General features: G+C 47.1%; 1 protein-coding gene and 1 pseudogene across 1 annotated transcript in view; one reads left to right on the top strand and one right to left on the bottom strand.

The window, feature by feature from the left end:
* Nucleotides 1-805: 805 nt before the first annotated feature.
* The window catches only part of SDE2 (SDE2 telomere maintenance homolog), a 65,572-nt gene continuing 48,037 nt past the window's right edge, over nucleotides 806-18,340 (bottom strand). Inside the window, exons 8-10 of the transcript XR_009210696.1 lie at nucleotides 14,581-14,655; nucleotides 9,896-10,125; nucleotides 806-7,143 (exon numbers count right to left, since the gene is read on the bottom strand). The gene's annotated coding sequence lies outside the window, so the exon portion shown is untranslated. The remainder of the gene's footprint in view (nucleotides 7,144-9,895; nucleotides 10,126-14,580; nucleotides 14,656-18,340) is intronic.
* Nucleotides 11,864-12,120, top strand: LOC116457431 (NADH dehydrogenase [ubiquinone] 1 alpha subcomplex subunit 3-like; annotated as a pseudogene).

The following is an 18,340-nucleotide window of genomic DNA, read 5'->3' on the forward strand; positions in this document are numbered from 1 at the left end:
TCTCAAACTCCTGGGCTCAAGCGATCCTCCTGTCTCAGCCTCCCTAAGTGCTAAGATTATAGGTATGAGCCATCATGCCCAGCCTCTGAAAACTCTTGCAAGGTAATTAATCATTGCTATTATTCTGGTATGCATCCTTTGAGACATTTTTTCTATTAATTGGTACTTATATGTACATATAAAATATATATTTTGCATTCTTTTCTCTTTTACATAATTGGGATCAAACTGCACATAACTCCATGCAACTTGCTTTTCTCACTTAACAGATGTCTTAGAGATATTTCCATGGTGGCCCACCAAGTTCTATTACATTCTTTTCACTGCTGAATACTATGTCAAAGTGTAGAAGCATTCCTTTGGCTTGAGCCCAGGAGTTCAAGACCAGCCTGGGCAACACAGTGAGACTCTGCTTAAATTGTCTTAAAAATTAGAAGCACTCCCTTGATGGACTTTTAGATTTTTTCCATGTTACAAACAATGCTGCAATGAAAGTTCTTGAGCATTCCTCTTTGTGCACCTGTAGGTGGGTATTTCTCTAAGGTAGACACTGAGAACCAGGGAGAGGATGTACATATTTTATGGTGTTATCAGATTCTGGCAAATTGCCCTCCAAGAAGTTTCCACCAATTTACAGACTCATTCATTTGTGTGAGAGAGCCTATCTCTGCATGTCCTTACCCTCTTTTTTTTTTTTTGAGATAGAGTCTTGCTCTGTCACCCAGACTGGAGTGCATTGGTGTGAGCTCAGCTCACTGCAACCTCTGCCTTCTGGGTTCAAGCAATTCTCCTGCCTCAGCCTCCCAAGTAGCTTGGATTACAGGCGTCTGCCACCATGCCCAGCTAATTTTTGTATTTTGGTAGAGACGGGGTTTCACCATGTTGGCCCGGCTGGTCTCGAACTCCTGACCTCGTGATTCGCCCGCCTTGGCCTCCCAAAGTGCTGGGATTAAAGGCATGAACCACTGCGGCCGGCCTGAAGTCCTTTAACTGTGGGAAATCTCTGCCTTTCCTGTCTTCTTTTAATACTATCTCATCCTACCAACCCTCTTCATCTCCTCTCCATGATCTCCGTTCTCTAGATCTAGAACCGATGGAATCTCTACATTTCACCTTTCCTTTGTTTTTCTCTGCCCTTGGCCCCACATTCTGAAATATCATATCTTTATAGTTTACCCCTTCTGTTGCTGCTTTTTAAACAAAGTTTTTATTTTAGAATAACTTCATATTGATAGAAAAATTGCAAAGATGGTACAGATAGTTCCCATATATCCCACATAAGTTTACTCTATTATTAACAGTTAAATTAGTGTGGTACCTTTGTTATCATCATTGAAGCAATTTTGATACAAAATCCACACTTTACCCAGATTGTCTTAGTTTTTACCTAATGTCCACTTTTTGTTCCAGGATCCCATTCATCACACTATATTACATGTAGTTGTCTTGTCTCCTCTTGGCTGTGACATTTGGGTTTTTATTTTCACAAGTAATATTAAAATGTCCAAAGCTTCTTTTTTATTATGGAATCATTCTGAGAATATGAATTACAATCTTAAAGCATTTTATGTTCCCCCCAAGTATTTGTTTGCTCTACAGTCAGTTCTTCAAAGGGGACCAACCTAAGCCATCATCTATTACCATAGAGAAAATAGAGCTGGGAGTCATCATAATGAACACTTGTTCTTGGACAAAGACTCCCATTGGGCAGCTCTCCCATTGTGAATCTCAGCCATGTGCTGACTGCAATGGACAGGAGCATATGCATCGAGGCCTTATCCACTGGGAGGTCCACGGGGGCCGTGAGCACAAGAGGCCACCTTGGACATCACCCAGATCCCTTCTCAATCTGGGTGATGGGCAGCTTCTGGGCTTCCCTAGGGGTACTGACCTCAGGGCTGGGTGGCCTCTTCCCTCTGTCCTGAGGAAGCCTCCCCTAAACAAAGGAGCACCTACCTGTGCCCAGAGCCTGGAGAAACCTCTGAGGTATGCAGATTGGGGGACTGTATGTAGGAGCCCAAACTTTACCAAAACACCTGTAGAGTCCGTGAAAAAGGAAGGCTCCAGCTAGGTGGATGGGATGACCTCTGCAAGGCAGTCTGGAGACCGTCTGGAGGCCATGGGGATGGCAGCTCTCACTGGAGTGACCCAAGCCACCTTTTCTTTTTTTTTTTTTTTGAGTTGGAATCTCACTCTGTTGCCCAGGCTGGAGTGCAGTGGCCCAATCTTGGCTCACTGCAACCTCTGCCTCTCAGGTTCAAGTGATTCTCCAGCCTCAGTCTCCTGAGTAGCTGGGATTACAGGCGTGTGTCACCGCGCCTGGCTAATTTTTGTATTTTTAGTGGTCAGGCTAGTCTTGAACTCCTGACCTCGTGATCCACCCATCTTGGCCTCCCAAAGTGCTGAGATTACAGACGTGAGCCACCGTGCCCAGCCACTGAACCACCTTTTCTAAAAATTGGTATGAAATAGATAACATATATACGGTCACCTTAAACAGGTCGCTCACATTCTCTCCTTAGTTGATGACCACGGAGCAAAGGCCCGAGGCTGGTCTGACACTCGTGGGGAGGGTAGCAGGGGTCCGATTGTTTACATTGTCCCAGCATGAGGAACCACCAGTCTGGCTGAGCCCGGCCCCTCAGACCCACCATGGCTTGGTTTATATGTATCTGTGTAGCAAGCCAACGAGGTCTTGGTTGAACCTAGCGGTCATTAGAGGTACGGGAGTGGGGGACCATATCAGCAGTTTCCACTTTATTCTGAAGACAGTGGGTTTTCTGAGACAGTCATGGTTTGAAAAGCTTGCTCAGCAGCCTTGTGTGGAATGGAGGAAAGGAGGCCAGGAGGAGTGGCCTCTGTAGTCACACAGAAGAAAAATTGTGGGACCTGAATCATGGCAGTAGCAAATGGGATAAAGCCACTAGCAATCCAGGAGGTGAGTCTATGGTGACCAAGGACTGAGTAGATGTGGCAGAGGAGACTCCCAGACTGTAAGAGGAGGCGGGTCCAGATTTCAAGGGAGAAGACATCAGGTTCTGTCTGAGTGATGAGGAGCCTGTGGGAAATCTGGGAGGAGAAGTTATGGAACCATGACCCTGGGCAACATCAGCACAGCATGTAGGTGGTACCTGGAGCCATGGGGGGAAGAGGCCATCATCAGATAATATAGGAGAAGGACACTTATGAAGCCCTTTGGAGACGTCCACCAGAACCTCTCCAGAGAAAGACTGCTGTGTAACAAATTATCTTGACTTGGTGGCTTAAACACCAAGCATTTATTGTCTCGCTGTTCCTACGGATGAAGAATCCAGAAACAGTTTAGCTGCATGGTTCTGGCTCGGGGTTTCCCATGAGGTTGCCATGAAGATGTCGGCTAGGGCTGCAGTCGGCTGAAGGCTTACCTGCGGCCCGAGGATCCACCTGCAGGATTCACTCACATGGCTGTTGAAGGCTTCAGCTCCTCTTTGGCTCTTTGCAGAAGGCATCAGGCCTCCCTGAGTGGACCTCTCCATGGGTCTTCAGAAGGCAGCTGCAGACCCACAACTTTTACTCAAGAGAGGAAGTCAGTGTTTAAAAGAGAAATCTGTGAATTGTCCAAACAGAAGTAATACTTGATGTCACAAAAACAAATGTGACAGAAAGAGAGAGACTGATTCTGAATTTATTTAAAAGTCTGGCGCCGGGCGCGGTGGCTCACACCTGTATTCCCAGCATTTTGGGAGGCCGAGGCAGGTGGATCACCTGAGGTCAGGAGTTCGAGACCAGCCTGGCCAACATGGCAAAACCCCGTCTCTACTAAATATACAAAAATTAGCCTGGCATGGTGGCGTGTGCCTGTAATCCCATCTACTAGGGGGCTGAGGCAGGAGGATCGCTTGAACCTGGGAGGTGGAGGTTGCAGTGAGCCAAGATCATGCCACTGCACTCCAGCCTGGGAGACAGAGTGAAACTCTGTCTCAAAAAAAAAAAAGTTTGGGCCAGCCACAGTGGCTCACACTTGTAATCCCAGCACTTTGGGAGGCTGAGGTGGGGATTGCTTGAGCCCAGGAGTTCAAGACCAGCCTTGGCAACATGGTGAAACCCCACCTCTACAAAAAATACAAAAACAATTAGCCAGACATGGTGGTGCACGCCTATAGTCCCAGCTACTTGGGAGGCTGAGGTCGAAGGATCACCTGAGCCCAGGGAGGTCGAGGCTGCAGTGAGCTGTGATTGCACCACCGTACTCCAGCCTGGGCAACAGAGTGAGACCCTGTCTCAAAAAATATATATATATATATATTTTGATATTTTGCTCATCGTGATTTTTTGGTGTTAATTTTCACTTAAAAATGTTAAACTAAAAGATTGTTTATCTTGATTACTGAATTCTTTGGTGCCCTCTTAGACTTTGCCTCCAAGATGAGTACCCCACTGACCCCACCTGGGCGCAGTGGTAGGGAGAGCGGAGGGTCCCAGCTGGGGCCTGGGAGAATAGCAGGAAAGTGAGAAAAGTCGAGAGAGGGAAGGGTTTCTGAAGGAAGGCATGGTCAATGAAGACACAGCAGTGGAGATGGGACCCTTCCTTCCTCTACCTTTGCCACATCACTGTGGTTTTTTCTTAATTTATCAAAGGTGGGAGGAGAATTTAGAACTTCCTAGAGTCTGGCCTCAGGCAGTGAGAGATATTTCCAGGCAGATCCCCAGGGGGCTTTGTGGCTTCGATTCCTGCCTCCCAGAGGTTGCAGCACTATCTAAAGAGCAGAGCCCCCTGTAAGAAAATCATTTTTGATGGGGGGGAAAAAGTCTACCCTGAAGCTTCAAATGGTGTCGCCTCTCTTCAGAAGGACCAAGAATGTGAGTGAACTGGGCACAGTAGCTCACGTCTGTAATCCCAGCACTTTTGGAGGCCATGGCGGGAGGATCCTTGAGCCCCGGAGTTCAAGGTCAGCCTGGCCAACATAGTGAGACCTCGTCTCTAAAAACAAAATAAGATAAAATAAAAAATAAAAGAATGGGAGTGAACGAGGAACCCTGTGTCTCCCTGATCCCCGTTTAAGGTTCAGTGTGCAGCGTTTGCATCTACCCAGGCTGGGTCTCCTTGCTGTCACACGTGTTCTATTTCTATCCTCAAAACAATGGAGGACTTTGGAAGGGAAACTGAGGCCAAAACACACAAACTAATTCATTCAAGGCCTTGCAGTGTGACTGCCATGTCAACAGGGTCAGGGTGTCCTGCTGGGATTTGAACCCACACCCCCTGACCAGTCTAGGCTGCACCTTTGGCCCCTTAATCTAATGGGTAAACAATCTCCTAATCCTAGTAGATGAGCTACTTCTGGGCAGCAGGCTAATCCCATCCACAGTTCATTCATGCAATCCACATCTACTGAGCACCTATCCATCATCAGCCACCTCAGAGCTGGGGATACAAAGCCCGGGTCCCACCCTTGAGGAGCTCAGTGTTTAGTTAACAGGATGATAGTGGACAGGATATGAAGTGTGGCTGGGCCCAGGCCATGCTAATGTGGATTTCCATTAGCTTCCCACTGAGCAGCTGATTTCAGATTTTCCTTATTTTGGGGTCAGAGGCTCTTCCACGTTGACTGAACAGATGCAGCCCTGCCACCGGCTGAGCAGTGGGCCTGGAGAAGGCCCTGGCACAGGGACGCACAGGTATAATCCGGGTATAATCTCTTCAGACCTGCCTCTACTCGCCTCCTTGCAGGAGGGCTGAGCCACAGCCTTGCTTGCAAAGCAAGTGGCATTCTTGCCACCCTAAAGGACACTGGCCCCAGTTAACGTGACCTGGCTTTGAAAGACCGTCAATGAACCAGTGCGCAGGACACCTAAAGAAATAAGACTGGGATGGCCGGGCACAGTGGCTCACGCCTGTAATCTCAGCACTTTGGGAGGCCAAGGCGGGTGGATCACTTGAAGTCAGGAGTTTGAGACCAGCCTGGCCAACATGGTGAAACCCTGTCTTTACTAAAAATACAAAAATTGGCTGGGCGTGGTGGCTCACACCTATAATCCCAGCACTTTGGGAGCCTGAGGCAGGCGAATCACCTGAGGTCAGGTGTTTGAAACCAGCTTGGCCAACATGGTGAAATCCTGTCTCTACTAAAAATACAAAAAATTAGCTGGGCATGGTGGCAGGCACCTGTAATCCCAGCTACTTGGGAGGCTGAGACAGGAGCATCGCTTGAACCCAGGAGGCGGAGGTTGCAGTGAGCCGAGATCATGCCATTGCACTCCAGGCTGAACAACAAGAGCGAAACTCCATCTCAAAAACAAACAAACAAGCATAAATTAGCCGGGCATAGTGGCGCGCCTGTAATCCCAGCTACTCGGGAGGCTGAGGCAGGAGAATCACTTGAATCCAGGAGGCAGAGGTTGCAGTGAGCCGAGAACACACCAGTGCACTCCAGCCTGGGTGACAGAGACTCCATCTCAAAAAAAAAAAAAAAAAAAAAAAAGAAAAGAAAAATAAAAAGAAATAAGACTGAGCCTAAAAGAAATAAAGTGGTGAGTCAGGAAATCCGCGGCTGAGACCCACATCAAGGATGCTGGCTTCTTCATTCAGCAGAGACCCCTCCAGCCTGCACTGTCCCTTCCTGCTTCCGAGTGGCCTTGCGCCCACTCCCAGGCAATGTCATGTGCTGGCCAAGCCCACAGAGCCCCGAGCCACATTGCCCAGGCTGGAACCCAGTTCACCACTCCAGAGTCAGGTGGTCTTGGGTACTCTCCTTGCCTTGGTTTCAACATCTGCAGAATGAGGAGGATAATAGAGTCTTTTTTCTAGGTTTTGTAAATCACTTGCTATTTATTAGGCTCTAAACAGTTCCCAGAACATGGAAAACACTATGTAAATGCTTTAAAAAACAAAATAAAAGAAGGGAGCCGGGCACAGTGGCTCACACCTGTAATCCCAGCACTTTGGGAGGATCGCTTGAGCTCAGGAGTTCAAGCAGCCTGGATAACAAAGTGAGACTCTGTCTCTACAAAAAATTAAACAATTAGCTGGGCACAGTGGCATGTACCCATGGTCCCAGCTACTCAGGAGGCTGAGGCAGGAGGATCCCTTGAGCCCAGCAGGTCGGGGCTGCACTGATTCGTGTTTGCACCACTGTACTCCAGCCTAGGTGACAGAGCAAGACCCTGTGCCAAAAAATAATAAAAACAAAATAAAATAAGGAATCCAAGAGGCTCTTTGATCCCACTGCTTTCAGCAAGGATCCCATCATCTATAGAGTGTGGAAAGCCTTAGAACACAGCCTTGGCTGGCTGAGGTGGCTCACGCCTGTAATCCCAGCACTTTGGGAGGCCGAAGCAGGCAGACCACGAGGTCAGGAGTTTGAGACCAGCCTGGCCAACATGGTGAAACCCCGTCTCTACTAAAAATACAAAAAATTAGCTGGGTGCGGTGGCGCGCGCCTGTAATCCCAGCTACTCAGGAGGCTGAGGCAGGGGAATCCCTTGAACCCAGGAGGCGGAGGTTGCAGTGAGCCAAGATTGTGCCACTGCACTCTGGCCTGGACAACAGAGCGAGACTCTGTCTCAAAAAAAAAAAAAAAAAAAAAAGACAAAGAAAAACAGCCTTAATCAGCGGAAGGTGGCATTGTTCAGGCACTAAATTAGTAAAGACTTCTTTTGACCCACCTGGGCAACATGGTGAAACCCACCTCTACAGAAAATACAAAAATTAACTGGGCATGGTGGCAAACACTTGTTGTACCAGCTACTTGGGAGGCTGAGGTGGGAAGATTGCTTGAGCCTGGGAGGCGGAGGTTGCAGTGAACCAAGATCATGCCACTACACTCCAGCCTAGGTGACAGAGCGAGACCCTGCCTCAAAAAAAAAAAAAAAGACTTCTTTTGAGAAGGGAATAGCGTTGGCGAGGGAGCAGTGAGATGGTTGCTAGGCACGCTTACAGGTGTCATCTTGTCATGCAGTATCTTGGTAATATGTGTTAAGAACCTTAAAAATATTTATATCCTTGGCTGCGCATGGTGGCTTACACCTCTAATCCCAGCACTTTGGGAGGACGAAGTGGGCAGATCATTTGAGGCCAGGAATTCAAGACCAGCTTGGCCAACATGGCAAAACCCCATCTTTACTAAAATGCAAAAATTAGGGAGACTGAGACAGGAGAATCACTTGAACCTGGGAGGCAGGGTTTGCAGTGAGCCGAGATCGTGCTGCTATGCTCCAGCCTGGGCGACAGAGTGAGACTCCGTCTCAAAAAAATGTATGTATATATATTCATAGACTAGCACCAGTAAGGGCCTATTTGTGAATGTCCCAGGGAGATCATTTGAGATTCAGGCAAAGGTGAATATGCAAAGATTTTATACAATTTCAAAAAAATTAAGAAATGCAAATGCCTCACAAAACAAGAAAGGTCAAATGATGGTGCATACACAGAGAAAACTGTTATATAGTCATTAAAAACCACATGTGGAAGAATTTTACATGCCATAAAGAAAGCTCATACTATGCAATGTCAAATCAAAAAGGAACACATATCATCACTCATAATATATGATTTCAGTCAATATACACAGAAAAGCAAACAAACAAGGATATTTACCAAAATATTAACAATGACTATTACTGAGTTGAGGACATCTGGGTGATGTTTAGCTTCATCTTTATATTCTTTATGTATTTTCCAGAATCTCTGAAAGCTTTTTTTTTAAATAATCAGAAAAAAAGATTTTTATCCTATTTTATTTTATTTTATTTATTTATTTATTTTTTTGAGATGGAGTCTCGCTCTGTCACCCAGGCTGGAGTGCAGTGGCGCGATCTCGGCACACTGCAAGCTCCGCCTCCCGGGTTCACGCCATTCTCCTGCCTCAGCCTCTCCGAGTTGCTGGGACTACAGGCGCCCGCCACCACGCCCGGCTAATTTTTTGGATTTTTAGTAGAGACGGGGTTTTCACCGTGGTCTCGATCTCCTGACCTTGTGATCTGCCCGCCTTGGCCTCCCAAAGTGCTGGGTTTACAAGCGTGAGCCACCGCCCCCGGCTATCCTATTTTATTTTTAATGCACAAGCTCTGAAGTCTCGACAGATAAATTCCACCAATAACCTACCTAACCTACCTACTTAGAAGCATAGGCAAGTTATTTAACCACTCGGACACTCCGTTTGATCAACCATGAGATGTGAGAACATCAACTCCATGAAGTGTGGGGATGGAGAATGAAGCAAGGCACCAGAACCTGTGGTCCAGACCCCACCCGCCACACACTTTAAGCTAGAGGGGATGCCTAGGGGAAGAGTCCTATCCTCCCTTGGGACGTCTTAGAATTTTTAGTTTGTTTGTTTGTTTGTTTGTTTTTTGATGGAGTCTCACTCTGTCACCCAGGCTGGAGCGCAGTGGCGGGATCTCTGCTCACTGCAACCTCCACCTCCCGGGTTCAAGCAATTCTCCTGCCTCAGACTCTTGAGTAGCTGGGATTACAGGCATGTGCCACCATGCCAGGCTAATTTTTGTATTTTTAGTAGAGATGGGGTTTCTCCATGTTGACCAGGCCGGTCTCGAACTCCTGACCTTGTGATCCGCTCGCCTCATTCCCCCAAAGTGCTGGGATTACAGGCGTGAGCCACAGCGCCTGGCCGGAATTTTTAGTTTCTGAAGGAGGTACTTCTTGGCTGTGTAAGCTGTCTTCATAAACCCACACACTCAAAGAAATTTCCTTCTGAGCACGCCAGTGAAAGAGTATTCGTGAAAAAGGTCTTGCACACTAAAGTGGTCAAGCAATGTCCAAGGGTGGGGGATAGTTACCTGGAAGAACTGTGTGAGGTCTCTCAGGGTCCCTGCCCCACCCCAGGCTGTAGCGGGGGGAGGAGGAAAGAAGAGGAAAGGGAGGAGTGGGGAAAATGGACTCAGAGGACCCACCTACCTGCAGCTGCCCAGGCTCCGGGGCAGTGCCCTCCAGGAAGCACAGAAGTAGGGGCTGGAGGCTGGCTTCGGTGGACCCTGAGCCCGGGCCGGCAGCCAGCAGGGGTCGCTTCAGACATGGGAATCACGGCACTGACCGTGCATCTGTAGCGCTGTCTTCAGGTGCTTTTGCTGAACGGTCATCTCTTCTCTAAACCCAGGGGGTGCAGAGGGTCCTCCCAGATGAAGAAACTGAGGACAGAGAGGTCAAAGGACTTGCCCAGAGTCCCTAACTGGTTAATGGAAAAACTCTTGCTCTTCTAACTTCCGTCAAGCCGGAGGATTCAGGCAGCGACTATGAGATTCCCTGTAGGAGAGGAAGGGTTAGGGCAAGAGCTTATCAAATGTTTAAAAATTATGTATTTTATAATAATTCGGCCAGGCGCCGTGGCTCACACCTGTAATCCCAGCTCTTTGGGAGGCCGAGACGGGCGGATCACCTGAGCTCAGGAGTTCCAGACCAGCCTGGCCAGCCTCTCCTCTCTCTGTAGTAGAGAAACTCTGTCTCTACTAAAAATTCAAAAATTAGCTGGGTGTGGTGGGTGCCTGTATTCCCATCTGGAGGTGAAGGAACGAGAGTCGCCTGAACCCGGAAGGCGGAGGTTGCAGTAGGCCAAGATTGCGCCATTGCACTCCAGTCTGGACGACAGAGTGAGACTCTGCCTCAAAAATGATAATGGTAGTAATAATAATAATAATAATAAAATTAAAAATTAAAAAAAAATCTTGAGCAATGAAATGAGAGTATTTGCTTCCCAGAATCCTCAGCAGTACAGGGAAGTTTCAAAATTAGCTTTCTTGTGTTGTTACTGGTATAATAGCTATAATATGACCTCGCAGTATTGATTTAGGCTATTCTTATTTACAAAAACTTGGTAATTAAAGGGTGGGGGATAGTTACCCATTATATACAAGATATAATATATCTTGGGAGAAGATATTCATAATTCATATATCTGACAAAGGACTTGAATCCAGAATATAGAAAAACTTCCTGAAAGTCAGTAAGAGTCCGGGCGCAGTGGCTCACGCCTGTAATCCTAGCACTTTGGGAGGCCGAGGTGGGCAGATAACCTGAGGTAAGGAGTTCGAGACCAGCCTGACCAATATGGTGAAACCCCATCTCTACTAAAAATACAAAAATTAGGCAGGCATAGTGGTGGGCCCCTGTAATCCCAGCTACTCGGGAGTCTGAGGTAGGAGAATCTCTTGAACCCGGGAGGCAGAGGTTGCAGTGAGCTGAGATCACACCACTGCAACAGAGAGAGACTCCATCTCAAAAAAAAAAAAAAGTAAGAAAAGGACAGACAGACAATTCAATGAAAAAAAAAATGGCAGCCGGGTGCATTGGCTCACGCCTGTAATCCCAGCACTTTGGGATCACGAGGTCAGGAGATCGAGACCATCCTGGCTAACACGGTGAAACCCTGTCTCTACTAAAAAAAATACAAAAAATTAGCCAGACGTGGTGTTGGGCGCCTGTAGCCCCAGCTACTCGGGACGCTGAGGCCGGAGAATGGCGTGAACCCAGGAGGCGGAGCTTGTAGTGAGCCGAGATCGTGCCACTGCACTCCAGCCTGGGCGACAGAGCAAGACTCCATCTCAAAAAAAAAAAAAAAAAAAAAAAAACCTCACAAAATGGGCAAAAGACTAGAATAGGCACATGGTAGAAGAAGATATCCACGTGGCCAATCAACAGGAAAAAATGCTTGGCTTCATTAGTCATCAGGGAAATGCAAGTTAATACACGATGTGGCCAGGCACGGTGGCTCATGCCTCTACTCTCAGTGCTTTGGGAGGCTGAGGTGGGAGGATTGCTTGAGCCCTTCAAGACCAGCTTGGGCAACATAGTGAGATGAAATCGCTAATCACACACAAACACACACACTCCCACTGTAATAAATATATATATATATATATATATATATATATGAGACCAAGATGGTTGTTGAGACTTGGCGCCTTCCTCAAGAACGCCTGGGCCAAGGAGCCAGTGCTGGTGGTCTCCTTCATCATCGGGAGCCTCGCTGTCATTCTGCCCCCACTCAGCCCCTACACCAAGTACTCCATCACAATCAACGAGACCACACCCTAAAACTATCCAGTGCCCATCCATGATGATGGGAACATGCGGACATGCGCAGCCACCCCCAGGGCCCCAGCTTGGAGTGGCTGAAGAAACTGTGAGCACCTCCACTGACAGAAGAGGCCCCTCCCATGGCTCCCAATAAAAATGTGAAAACCAACAACAAAAAAATACATATATATGCATATCAAGTGTTGCTATTTCTCCCAATATCTCCTAAAGCTGAATATTTACATATCCTGTGACCAGCATAGGTATATACTCAACAGAAATATGTTCATGTGTGCCATGGTTAATATTAAGTGTCAACTTGATTGTGGCCAGGCGTGGTGGCTCACGCCTGTAATCCCAGCACTTTGGGAGGAGTCTGAGGCAGGCAGATCACTTGAGGCCAGAAGTTCAAGACCAGCCTGGTTAACACGGCAAACCCCGTCTCTACCAAAAATACAAAAATTAGCAAGGCATGATGGCGCGCACCTGTAGTCCCAGCTACTCAGGAGACTGAGGCAGGAGAATCGCTTGAACGAGGGAGGCGAAGGTTGCAGTGAGCCAAGATCGCACCACTGTACCCCAGCCTGGGTGACAGAGCAAGACTCTGTCTCAAAAAAGAAAAAAAAGTGTCAACCTGATTGGATTGAAGGATGCAAAGTATTGTTTCTGGGGGTTTTTTCGTGACAGTGGTACCAGAGGAGATTAACATTTGAGGCAGTGGACTGGGCGAGGCAGACCCACCGCCAGTCTACATGGGCACCATCCAATCGGCTGCCAGTGTGGCTAGAAATAGCAGGCAGAAGAAGATGGAAGGGCAGACTTGCTGAGTCTTCAGGCCTTCATCTTTCTCCCGTGCTCGGTGCTTCCTGCCCTGGAACATCAGACTCCAAGTTCTTTGGTTTTTGGACTCTTGGACTTACACTGGTGGTTTGCCAGGGGCTCTCCGGCCTTTGGCCACAGACTGAAGGCTGCACTGTCAGCTTCCCGACTTTTGAGGTTTTGAGACTCAGACTGAGCCACTACTGGCCTCCTTGCTCCTGAGCTTGCAGAGAGTCTATCGTTGGACTTTACCTTGTGATCTTGTGAGTCAATTCTCCTTAATACACTTCTTTTCATATATACATACATCTTATTAGTTCTGTCCCTCTAGTTCTGTCCCTAATACAAGGTGTTGATCAAAAGCAAGTTCTAGCATGTTCAGGCTGATTCTGGGCACAGTGCCTATGGGTTAGTCCTACGAAAGGAGCAGCACCAGTTCAGTAAAATTGCTACAGAGAGAGAGAGAGAGAGAGAGAGAGAGAGAATGTTCCATCGTGTAGGGAAAAGAGAGATCAGACTGTTACTGTGTCTATGTAGAAAGCAAAGACATAAGAGACTCCATTTTGAAAAAGACCTGTACTGTAAACAATTGCTTTTGCTGAGATGTTGTTAATTTGTAGCTTTGCCCCAGCCACTTTGCCCCAGCCACTTTGACCCAACCTGGAGCTCACAAAAACATGTGTTGCACGAAGTCAAGGTTTAAGGGATCTAGGGCTGTGCAGGACGTGCCTTGTTAACAAAATGTTTACAAGCAGTATACTTGGTAAAAGTCATCGCCATTCTCTAGTCTCAATAAACCAGGGGCACAACGCACTGCGGAAAGCCGCAGGGACCTCTGCCCTGGAAAGCAGGGTGTTGTCCAAGGTTTCTCCCCATGTGATAGTCTGAAATATGGCCTCGCTGGATGAGAAAGACCTGACCGTCCCCCAGCCCGACACCCATAAAGGGTCTGTGCTGAGGTGGATTAGTAAAAGAGGAAAGCCTCTTGTATTTGAGATAGAGGAAGGCCACTGTCTCCTGCCTGCCCCTGGGAACTGAATGTCTCAGTATAAAACCTGATTGTACATTTGTTCAATTCTGAGATAGGAGAAAAACTGCCCTATGGCGGGAGGCAAGACATGTTTACAGCAATGCTGCCTTGTTATTCTTTACTCCACTGAGATGTTTGGGTGGAGAGAAATATAAATCTGGCTTACGTGCACATCCAGTCATAGTACCTTCCCTTGAACTTAATTATGACATACATTCTATTGCTCACATGTTTGTTGCTGACCTTCTCCTTATTATCACCCTGCCCTCCTACTACATTCCTTTTTACTAAAATAATAAAAATAATAATCAATAAAAACTGAGGGTACTCAGAGGCCAGTGCCGATGGAGGTCCTTGGTATGCTGAGCGCCGGTCCCCTGGGCCCACTGTTGTTTCTCTATACTTTGTCTCTGTGTCTTATTTATTTTCTCAGTCTCTCGTCCCACCCGACTAGAAATACCCACAGGTGTGGAGGGGCAGGCCACTCCTTCACATAGCAGCACCATTAATAATCCCCCCAAACTGGGAATTATCCAAATGTCCATCAACAGTAGGGTGGATCAATTGGTGCACACTAGAATACTATAAAGCAACAAACATGAATGAATGACCACTACTCATGAATGAATGAAACAGTATGGGGAATCCCACATACATCATACAAGCAAAAGAAAACTTGCATTCTTTTAGATTCCATTTATACAAGTCAGGATAATGGTACCTTTGGAAGGTGGTGACCAGAAGGGGTCTCCAGGGCTTTGGAGTTCTTATAATGTTCTGTTTCTTGATCTGGATGCTGGTTACACAGTTCATTTGTAAAAAAAAAATTCACATTGTACATTATGATTTATTCATTGTTCATACTGTATGTATGTTATATTCAATAATACAATTTTTAAGACACCATTAAGGAAATGGAAAGCTAAGAGTAGGAGGAGATATTTGCAACACATAAAAAATATCACTTAGGTCTTTGCCTTTACTCCAAATTAAGTAAGGGGTCAGGCATGGTGGCTCACATCTATAATCCCAGCACTTTGAGAGGCCAAGATGGACAGATCACCTGAGGCCAGGAGTTCAAGACCAGCCTGGCCAACAGAGTGAAACCCCGTCGCTACTAAAAATACAAAAAAATTAGCCAGGCATGATGGTGCGTGCCTGTAGTCGCAGTTTCTTGGGAGGCTGAGGCATGAGAATTGCTTGAACCCTGGAGGCAGAGGTTGCAGTGAGCCAAGATCACGCCACTGCACTCCAGCCTGGGCAACAGAGAGAGACTCCATCTCAAAAAAAAAAAAAAAACAAGGTTTTGCCCTGTTGCCCAAGCTGGTCTCAAACACCTGGGCTCAAGGGATTCACCTACCTCGGGCTTCCAAAATGCTGGGATTACAGGCATAAGCCACCACGCCTGGTTCTATTAGTATTTTTATAAACAGCATCTAGGACAGGTGAGCAAGTGACAACAAATCACGCCAGGTGGCACCCCCAGCCAGCCGGCCAGCGCCACATCCATGTGCACCGAGGCATCCTTACTGAGCCCCGAACACAGCAGTGACCCCGATGAGCCTGTGCCATGAAGCCCACATTCCAGTGAGGGGAGACAGACAGAAGCCTCCAGGGAAACCAGATAATGGGAAGGAAGCAAACAGGGTGATGAAAGGGAGCGACTAGGGAGGGCTCGCTGAGGAGGTGACTTGAGAATGAACGGCACAAAAAGGACTGGGAAGGTAGTTCCAGACAGAGGGAGCAAGAGGCGGGGTTGAGAAAGGGCTTGGCGTAGTTCAGGATAAGGATAGAGCAGGAGGCGAAGGCCAGGGGCCACAGGAGGAAACCCAGGCCGTGGTGAGGCTCTGACCCTGACAGCCATAGGCAGCCACTGAGGAGCTTCAAGCAAAAGAGTGACATGGTCTGATTTGCATTTAAAAAAACAATCAGACCAGGTGCGGGTGGCTCACGCCTGTAATCTCAGCATTTTGTGAGGCCGAGGCAGGCGGATCACTTGAGGTCAAGAGTTCGAGACCAGCCTGGCCAACATGGTGAAATCCTATCTCTACTAAAAATACAAAAATTAGCCAGGCATAGTGGTGTGGACCTGTAATCCCAGCTACTCGGGAGGCTGAGGCAGGAGAATCGCTTGAACCCGGGAGGTGGAGGTTGCAGTGAGCTAGGATCAAGCCACTGGACTCTAGCCTGGGCGACAGTGAGAATCCATCTCAAAACAAACAAATCAAATGGATAAACAAAGTGGAGTCTATTCATACAATGGAATATTATTCAGCCTTAAAAAGAAAGGAAATTCTGGCCAGGTGTGGTGGCTCACACCTGTAATGCCAGCACTCTGGGAGGCCAAGGCAGGTGGATCACAAGGTCGGGAGTTCGAGACCAGCCTGGCCAACATAGTGAAACCCCGTCTCTACTAAAAATACAGAAATTAGGCCAGGTGCAGTGGCTCATGCCTGTAATCCCAACACTTTGGGAGGCCAAGGCGGGTGGATCATGAGGTCAGGAGTTCAAGACCAGCCCGGCCAAGATGGTGAAACCCCATCTCTACTAAAAATACAAAAATTAGCTGGGCATGGTAGCGCTCCCGTAGTCCCAGTTACTCGGGAGGCTGAGGCAGGAGAATCACTTGAACCCAGGAGGCAGAGGTTGCAGTGAGCTGAGATCCTGCCACTGCACTCCAGTCTGGGCAACGGAGTGAGACTTGTCTCAAAGAAAACAAAAGATACATCATTTTTTTTCAACAACAAGATTTTAAAACCCACAGGACAACAAAGCAGGGTGCAGTGGCTCATGCCTGCAATCCTAGCGCTTTGGGAGGCCAAGGTGGGTGGATCGTTTCAGGCCAAGAGTTCAAGACCATCCTGGGAAACATATCAAGACTCCATCTCTACAAAAAATAACTAACTAAATATTAGCCAGGTATGGTGGTGCACATCTGTAGTCCCAGCTACTCAGGAGGCTGAGGTGGGAGGATCACTTGAGTCTAGGAGTTTGAGGCTGCAGGGAACTATGATGGCACCTCTGCATTCCAGCCTGGATGACAGAGCAAGACTCTGTCTTGAAAAAAATAAAAACTGACAGGCAAGGCCACTGCAAGTCCCCAAGCCCAGCATATGTCCATGTTTTGCCTGGGTTGGGAGGTAGCTTTTAAAACCCAGGGCTCAATTCACCTCCCCAGTGACCTCGTCTCACTCCACCAGATGGAATGCCACACCTCCACCCACTCCCCGGATGACTGCACTTCATTACTGCACGCTGTGTGTATACAACAACTGTAGTCACATCATAGCCACCTGCTCTTGCTAGATTTGAGTTCTCTCGGTGAGGGAGGCATCCCGGGCTGGTATAGAGCAGAGTACAGAGCAGGTGCTCGGCAGGCACTTGTTGAATAAAATTGAACTAAATCATCATGATATGCATATTCCAACAAAAAAGCCCTAACTTTTTTTTACTATTATAAAAGTATATCTGGGCCAGGTGCGGTGGCTCACACCTGTAATCCCAGCACTTTGGGAGGCCGAGGCAGGTGGATCACCTGAGGTCAGGAGTTCGAGACCAGCCTGGCCAACATGGTGAAACCCCATCTCTACTAAAAATACAAAAATTAGCTGAGCGTGGTGGTGCATGCTTGTAATTCCAGCTACTTGGGAGGCTGAGGCAGGAGAATCGCTTGAACCTAGGAAGCAGACGTTGCAGTGAGCTGAGACTGAGATCACACCACTGCACTCCAGCCTGGGTGACAGAGCGAGACTCCGTTTCAAAAAAAAAAAAAAATGTGATCATAGAAAGCTTAGAATAACATAAAAGATTGGGAAGAAGGGAAAACAATCCACTTTCATATCCCCAAGGAAAATTTTGGGAAACATTAACCTGTATTTTCCTTCTTGTCATTTTTTCCTAGGCATAATCTTTGTTTTTGCATTAATGATTTTGCAATCTCTACAAAAATTTTATGTCCTTCCTCTTCTAACATGACAACAGCTACAATATTTCATTCTTATATCTCAGAATCATTTTTCATCTTTTTTCCCACTTTACTCAGTTAAGAGCTATCCATTTTTCCAAAATTCATATTTCTATATAGTGATATAAAAATTAATGCCTGCAAACTTTCAATTTTATCAGTGAATGCCTTTGTAAATAGAATCTTACCTAGAACTCCAATATACAAAAATATAACAGTGATTATATATCTATTTACCCATATTTTTAATAGAGATGAGGTCTCACTATGTTGCCCAGACTGGTCTCGAACTTCCAGACTCAAAAGATCCTCCTGCCTCAGCCTCCCAAAGTGCCTAACAGTGATATTTTATTCAAATAAATATACTTTCTGAGTCTAAGGCTTGATGCTCACTTTGTTCATGTTGGTCAGTATGTGCCCTGAGGCTCTTCACACGAAGACAAAACTGGAGCCTGGAGCCGGGGAGGCCCACCTTACAGCCTCATCCTCCTGAGCAACCACAGAAACACGGCCCCTG

Source organism: Hylobates moloch, unplaced genomic scaffold (assembly GCF_009828535.3).
Source record: "Hylobates moloch isolate HMO894 unplaced genomic scaffold, HMol_V3 SCAFFOLD_18, whole genome shotgun sequence".
Lineage (NCBI taxonomy): Eukaryota > Metazoa > Chordata > Mammalia > Primates > Hylobatidae > Hylobates > Hylobates moloch.